This window comes from Wasmannia auropunctata, unplaced genomic scaffold (genome assembly GCF_000956235.1).
Source record: "Wasmannia auropunctata unplaced genomic scaffold, wasmannia.A_1.0 LD336076.1, whole genome shotgun sequence".
Lineage (NCBI taxonomy): Eukaryota > Metazoa > Arthropoda > Insecta > Hymenoptera > Formicidae > Wasmannia > Wasmannia auropunctata.
In genome coordinates, this window is record NW_012026814.1 from 7,219,674 (window position 1) to 7,227,223 (window position 7,550).

Below are 7,550 nucleotides of genomic sequence, written 5' to 3' on the forward strand. Positions count from 1 at the left end.
GAGGCAATATTTTCTACTGGCGATGGAATTTCTGAAAACTTTTCTCTTGCTGGAGCATCTGATTCGATTCAAGCACACGTCCTACCTCGAGTTACGTAAATCCCTATGCGTCTTATCGTTCAATAAGAGATCATGCCTGCGTTCAATTGTTTTGAGGAGTGACAGCAACTCCCTTAATGCAAATTTTTACATTCTTCTTCTTTCGTTCGGATTTTTTATTTTTAAAAGAACCGATGTCATGATTTTACCGTGACCGATTCCAGATGAGCTAGACATAATATTGAAGTTCGAAAGTGAATGAACGGTTGCTTGAAATTTTACGACTGTAATTACCATATTTATTTTGCGGAGAACACGAGCGAATGAAGAAATTCGTGGAGAATTCAATTCATTACTCTCGAATTGTGAAATTTTATGATGCGGATTACCATACTTATGAGACACGTTTTCTAATACGCGAGCGCGTCTTTATCGACGTTACGTATTATATTCCTATTTTTTTAAATCAATTTTATATTTTGTAATAAGGAAATGGGTTAATTTGTTATCATGTTAAGAGGAAGTAACGATCTCAATTTCCTACTTTTACTCTTCTTTTATTCTTTCCTTGTATTATTATGGAGCTACACAGGCTGAAACTAACAAGCAGCGAAGAGCCACTCCTATAAAGGCCAAAATACACTTTATGATAGTGCGAAGCAAAAATAGAGTGCGACAATAGGGTGGACTGTTCATGTGACGAGATGTTCGACCCTTGTATGAGCAAATTGTCACGTCAGCAATGACAAGAAATTGACTGTGTTCTTGCCAGAAATTGTAGATATCTCGTAGAATAAAATTGGAAGTATATTTATTTCAAAAAGGAAAGGTTTTAGTATTTTTGTTTCAGAATTTGCTATCACGCATTAATATATTTTATTATATAATCAGTTTTACCAATTATATAATGCCAATAAATACAGTTGCATGCTACGCGGATTTTGATTAACTTTGCAAAAGCTTAATTAAAGATTGTTGTGATAAATAAATTGCAGTTCTCGGTAAACATATTTATAACTCATTTTGATTGGCTGTCTATTGATATGTAATTCACCTAAACACAATTAACTGCACTTTATTTGCATATAAATGAACGGCGTCGTGACATTAAATGTATTTAATCGCGACTTGATCTACTCTTTGTTGATAAAATTTACGCGACGTATAATTTAAGCAAAATATCACAACAAAATATTTATGTAACAATAGTTAGATATATTTGCATTTTACGATGAATCGCAATTGTATTAAATTCTGCATTTACACAAATTGTTCTCGGGAAAACGTGCAGCAAAATCACATAAAGGGACGGTCGATGGCTTTAAAGTGCATTCCATTCAATGCCATCCCCGTATTCTGCGATAATAATTCTTCCACTGGCTTTCCGTCCGGCCGCGATAGTAACGCGAGATCAAATGCGAATCTCTGGCGGTGGGGGATGGTGTGACGTGGAAGGAACCTGCGTTTAATCGGACACGAGCCACGAGAGAAGGGGCACTTCGGGACGCATGCTCCTTCCATCATTGTCGTCGCCGGCGTCGCGACGCCCAAGTGGCCACGGTCGAGTCCGCCGCGAACAGTGCGCGTTCACCTGTCGTTCCCTCTCGTTACCTTGCCTGTTACCTCGCAGGTCCGCGTTTCTCTCCGCACGCAAGGGAATAACGCGGAAAGGTGTAGCGTGCTATTTCCAATCTCGTGGCATTGATCGTGTCTCTCGCGGTTATCGCCTGTCGCTCCTTCTTCCGAACGTTTCGTCGCGCTCTCATCAGTACCGTCGTTCTCCTCATCGGCGAATTGTCATTTGATAAGGGGCGAGTAAATAGTGGAAAATTATCCGAAATACAGGCTGTCATTGTAGGATGCTAAACAAGTAAATGAGGTAAAGAAGTAAACAAATGTGCGGTTCGCGCGTGCGGGAGAGAACGTGTCTCGAATGCCGCGTATACGTGCTCCATTCAAAATTTAAATTTTTTTTACTGAAACCTCACGGTCTCTCTCGCTGTGCCGCTGAATTTCAAATGCATCTCAAAGTAGGGATATTTTGTTTTTTCGATTCTAGTTCGTTGTTATGAAATCGCTTGCTGCTATCATGCCGAAAAACGCCGACACGCAAGAAAATATGAAAAATTGTGAACATGTATTTTATTTTCATCAGGTCGTAAGTTCAAGAAGCTATCAACACTGTTACATCATTTCGTTCTTGTTTTGTGTTTAATAAATAATAAAGACAAAATGACACATAGCGTTAATAGTGCCCGAATACCATAATACATATTTTCGTTGTATGTATTTATTATATAGAGTAGTTTTTTGAAGATATGTTATCAATTTCTAAGAATTAATGTGAAGATTACGTTGGAATATTAACTTAAGATCAACATTTAGGATAATTTGATAAGAGTGTAATATATAAGCAAAATAATATATATTGTACCAAACATTCAATTGCTTGAAAATTAAATAACTAAAACTAAAATAAATTACGTACTGTCATATTAAATTATTGGAAACAGTAAGATTTTATTTGTATAAAGATACACAATTTTACAAGAAAATTTGGTGAAGTCTTGTATACAAGTTTTTAAAGAGACTAAAAATATAAATAGTAACATTCTCGTCACATGCGATTTATATATATATATATATATATATTACTTGCTCAAAGGAATTATATAAACATACATATATTCTCAAAAATTTGTATACACTTTATATAAAATTGAATTTTATTTTTGTTTTATTGCGTGTTTCATGTTTTGTTAATTAAATATTTTATTACACTCCTGTTTACGTATTTAGTTGTTATAAATTATTCACAAACACATTGTGTAGAAGCAGAAATTAAATATGAACAAATACAGTAACATAAATGCTTGGTAGTTGCAATTACTGACTGTATTAATAGAATGTTTTGTATTATACAATTTTATAAAATCAATACCATTTAAATAATATGAGACATTATCTGCGATTGAAATGACAAAGATGAAAAATTTCAGATTAATATCGGTTCTCAAACATTTCATATTTTATTGTATTTCATTGATTTTAACAAATAAACATAGAAATATAAGAGTTGAAAACTTAAAAAAATCAGAAAACGAATTTTATTCTTGCCTTCTTCATTTCTATAAAAATGTCACGTGTGTTAATGCATAAATACTTAATTAATGACGCTATTTAATAGTAGTTTTGCTCCTGTTTTTTTCCGTATAAAACAATATTTTATATATAAAAAAATTACTTCTCTGTATATAAATGAGTTTATATTTAAGCTAACTTATTTATAAATAAATTTTAACTCTTCTATTTTTTTCTTACAATTAAATAATTATACAGGGAAAAAAAGAAAATGTGATTCTACTAATTAAAATGTTTTCGGGATTAATTACAGTAAGAGGTATCCGAATGGAACGAAACGCTGTCTGTGCCAAATCGATGAGAATCCTTGCGAAACGCATATAGAGACACCCAACGTGTTATAGCTGTATCTTCCACCGTAAAGCGACCGCGAAGCGTACCACGTAAGTAGTATGGGTTTCGACCTTTTCCTTTCTTTTTCATTGAGGAAGCAAAGAGTTTAGTGTCGGTCCACAATAAGGCTTTTAAGCCTTACACTGTAATATATTGACAAATTACAATCAATTATTCTCCTCATATTCGACTATGATTGGTCTATTTCTTACTGCTTAGGGCTTAAAATCCTTATTGTGGACCGACACTTACGCATCTTCTGGATAAGAAGCATTCGACTTTTTAAATAAAAGCTGAATTTTTCGATGTACCGATAGCGAATCGTATAATTTTCGTTTTACGAGGAGAAAATAGTATCTTTATTCACGTTGCAGTTTCTCACAAATTCAAACGGGGTGTAAAAAAGCATAGTTTTTACATAAAGTATTTAATACACATATTTTTTGTAATATTTGATAATTACAATATTTAATCACCGACCGAGCTGCACATGACTGTCTGATAATAAACGCGACGTTAAAATAATGTTTAAAAAACTTTTAAATAACGTTTTGCGTGTGCTAATGTAGCTGCTTCTGTTGGAGAGCTTTCTTTGGAAGCTGTGATCGTACTTTCCTTTTTGTTGCCTCGGTTTCATTTTTTCTTTTAGTGCATTATACAAAACATGTATAATGCTTCATAGTGTATCTTTTTTTTTCTTCCCATTTCTCATTTTCTGCGTCATTTGCTATTGTACTCGAGATATGTAACCGTGCATATAGCCCCTTGTTGCACAATTTTTTCTTGCCGCTCCTTTTTGTGTCAGAAGAAAAATGTCTCGTTGTTTTCTTAAAGTGAACTATATATTTCTTGTATAACTCAATACGTTATAATGTCTTTATTTGTCAAAAAAACGTTTTCGTTTTCAAGTGAACATTTATTGTTAAGGTTACGCTAAAGCCGACAGCCGAACTCCATAATGTTGCTGTTTTACCGACGATGTGCATATAAGCGTGTGATATTGATATAATATAATGTGTAATAATACATTTATGTTTACTTTGATATCACATCGATATTAATAATATCGCACACACATTGTAACAAATTTTCATGCAAAAATTTCTCGAAAACTATCTAAATCTAATTCTACAAACTCCATATACTATTTTTTCACATAATCTATTAGTCTAAAGCCACCATACATCATAATATATGTATATATATTATGATGTATGTGTAAGATATATATATGAAATATTCCTTTTCATTACGTTTCATTAAAACATAATTCTTAAATCCTTCATATAACATAGTAGATTTATTTGTTTATTTGCTGCATTATCTGCAGTATTTCACTAAATATTATTAAATATACATATAACATCATTAAAACGACGTTAGTCTCAACGGATTTATAAAATTCATATTTTCCAACTGTTACAAAAATAATTTTAATATGAATAATATTATGATTATACCTTGATATCGCAAATACATGCTCTACGCGTAAAAAATTCAAGTATGGACGCAGCAGTGGATCGCGTTTGAGTGTGTTTTGGCCTTAACGCAGCGTCGTGCTCGATGTAGACAATTGAGGATCTTACTTTTATAGGATTCCTTAGTGTCGTTTGAGGAGAAGCAAACAGCAATAGCACGTTCACGATGAGAGCGTGCAGGTGGAATTCGAAAGTACGATATTAAAATCCTAACCGGCATGCCCTACTTCTTTTTGCGGCCATTTATAACGCATTGCTCAAAGCGCGAATTCCATTAGATCGTATTTTATGCAAGAACTTCTGAGAGGATGCGCCAACTGCAACAGTCTTATGTACACATAGAAAAAGGGATTATGATAAAGCTGTTTCGCAGTTTCAACACGTATGGCTAAAGATGGATAAAGTTATGCACTATATCTCAAGTTATTATGTCTTAGAATGCGCCACGTGGAAAGAACACAAGCGAAATTGCATGCAGGCTACGTAGCTCTTAATTTCTGAGTAGCTCACGTAAAAATTTTAGTCGCGTTTTCCAACCAGATTTAAAATTGTTTCATTATTTTCTGTTATTATGTAACAACGTGGAATATGATTTAAAAATTGTTTAAAAACGTACTTATTTACATAAAGATCGAATTTGTATTGCAACTGTCTTACGAGGATTAAACGATAGGGCTTTTACGTAATCATGCATTATGCAAAAGATTACCAGATATTCAAGAAACTTTAAAGCGGATTATTCGAGAGTATAAATCGTTTAATATATGTACACCCCCGCGTATTATACGTCGCTAATGAACTGAATGTGCAGCTTATTTCTTTAAAATCAATTTTTGTCATTTTTATTATTTTTTTATTTTTTTTTTTTTAACAGATAATTTATCTGGAAGTAGGTACATTCTGTTGTTTCTTGAGAGAAACGAAAAATTTACTGCGACAATCCGATGCGAACAAAATGTAAGAGCGAAATCCCTGTGTAGATGTAGACTGAGATTTATACGCTAAAAGTATTAAAAAATATCGCGTTGTCAGCTCATTGCGAGCGGGCTCGCATATCATAACCCGGGATCCTTAATCTCCCGCAAATCCGCCGATCTCTTTTTTTTTTCTCCTTTTCACGTCGTCAGGCTTAGCGCGGGACGCGTGTTAAGATTGAGGGAAGCCGGCGGACTTGATAGGCGTAACGTCGTCTCGTTCGAGAGCGCTTAAGTAAATATGCATCAAGTTGTCTCGCGTGTCGCGACCTATGATCGATCGACGGTGTCCCGCGTCAGACAGTAACATCGTAATTATTGTCATAAATCTTGTCCGGTGGTGCGCATTAGGGAAGCTAAGGCGTGAAGCGTGAAATTCCCACGGGTTCGCGCGTCTATAATTAGCGTGGCCGTGTCAGGCTCATTTCGGCCGCGTGTTTCTCGCGTCTCGCTTCGGAAGATTCCGAGATTCTCTCGTTGCTAGGCGATAAACGCCTTATCTCGCCTCTACCTGCCCGCGCGTTTCCACACCATCGACAGCTATCCAAGGAATATAACTTGCGAATATTCCCGATTATATACTCGATCTTTTAATTTCGCTATTGCCTCTTTATATAGCGGCTTTTATCGTAAACCGACTTTACAACCTCCCTTCGCGGCATCACCTTCGCGTCGAGGCTCGTGTGATATTCGATGTCTCCGATCGCACATAATTTCAGATCTTCGTTTCTCTGCACTCGAGTAACGGAAGTATGTAGAAAATTTTCAAGTTAAGGGGAACATGTATGTGTTTCAAATGCTAAATAAAGTCACAGTTGCTGCGATCGATCAATAGTACCTACCCCGAGAGTGGCTCAAATTTAAAATAGCTAATAATACGACACGGTGCAAGTAATTTCGGCTGTTGTTGCCAAGATAACGTGGCGACATTAGATTCGGTTAATGTAGAAAGTTTGCAGTCCGGCATTCCCCCAGGCACGTTAAAAGTGTATAACCACTAACTGTGAATGGCTTGAACCCTGCGAATGGCCTTTGGTCCAACTCAGGCGACGATATTTTCATTTTATGGTAATGTGCGCACGTATTTTGCCGGTCAAAACGCTTTCTCGTGATATTGCGTACGAACTTTCTTTTATCGCCGTGACATTCCTTTGAAATGTTGCTCGGAGTAACGTTCAATTTTGCGTGTGCATACTTTTGCTTCTAAATAAGCGGAATGCTTGACGCGCGCTCTTTTGTAGGAATAATCTTGGTCAGCAATAAGTATGATAAATTGCAAAACGCTCGGGCTGAATCTTTTCCTCGCTGAGAACGCTGAATTTTGTAACGCGCGAATACTATTGGAGGATACTTTCTCACACGCTTTTATATAATTCTACCCTCTATTATGTGGATTTACCTCGCACTTGTCACATCGCATTGAATATTTTTACCGAACTCTTTTTCGTAGAAAACGCAAGATTGTCCGTCGGGAAACGAAAATAGAATGGTTTGTACGTGACTGAAATTGCGTCCCTGCGCATCCGTTCATACACACCGCTCTCTCTCTCTCTCTCTCTCTCTCGTATAACTTCGTATATGTATG

General features: G+C 35.6%; 1 protein-coding gene across 5 annotated transcripts in view; it reads left to right on the forward strand.

The window, feature by feature from the left end:
* The window catches only part of LOC105449431 (somatostatin receptor type 2-like), a 69,684-nt gene that overhangs the window by 9,975 nt on the left and 52,159 nt on the right, over positions 1-7,550 (forward strand). For 2 of the 5 annotated variants that reach the window (XR_974343.1, XM_011688664.1), the window contains exon 2: positions 3,434-3,563. The gene's annotated coding sequence lies outside the window, so the exon portion shown is untranslated. Of the gene's footprint in view, positions 1-1,569; positions 1,919-2,073; positions 2,198-3,433; positions 3,564-7,550 lie in introns of those variants that run through there. The other 3 variants (XM_011688667.1, XM_011688666.1, XM_011688665.1) reach the window with 3 other exon arrangements.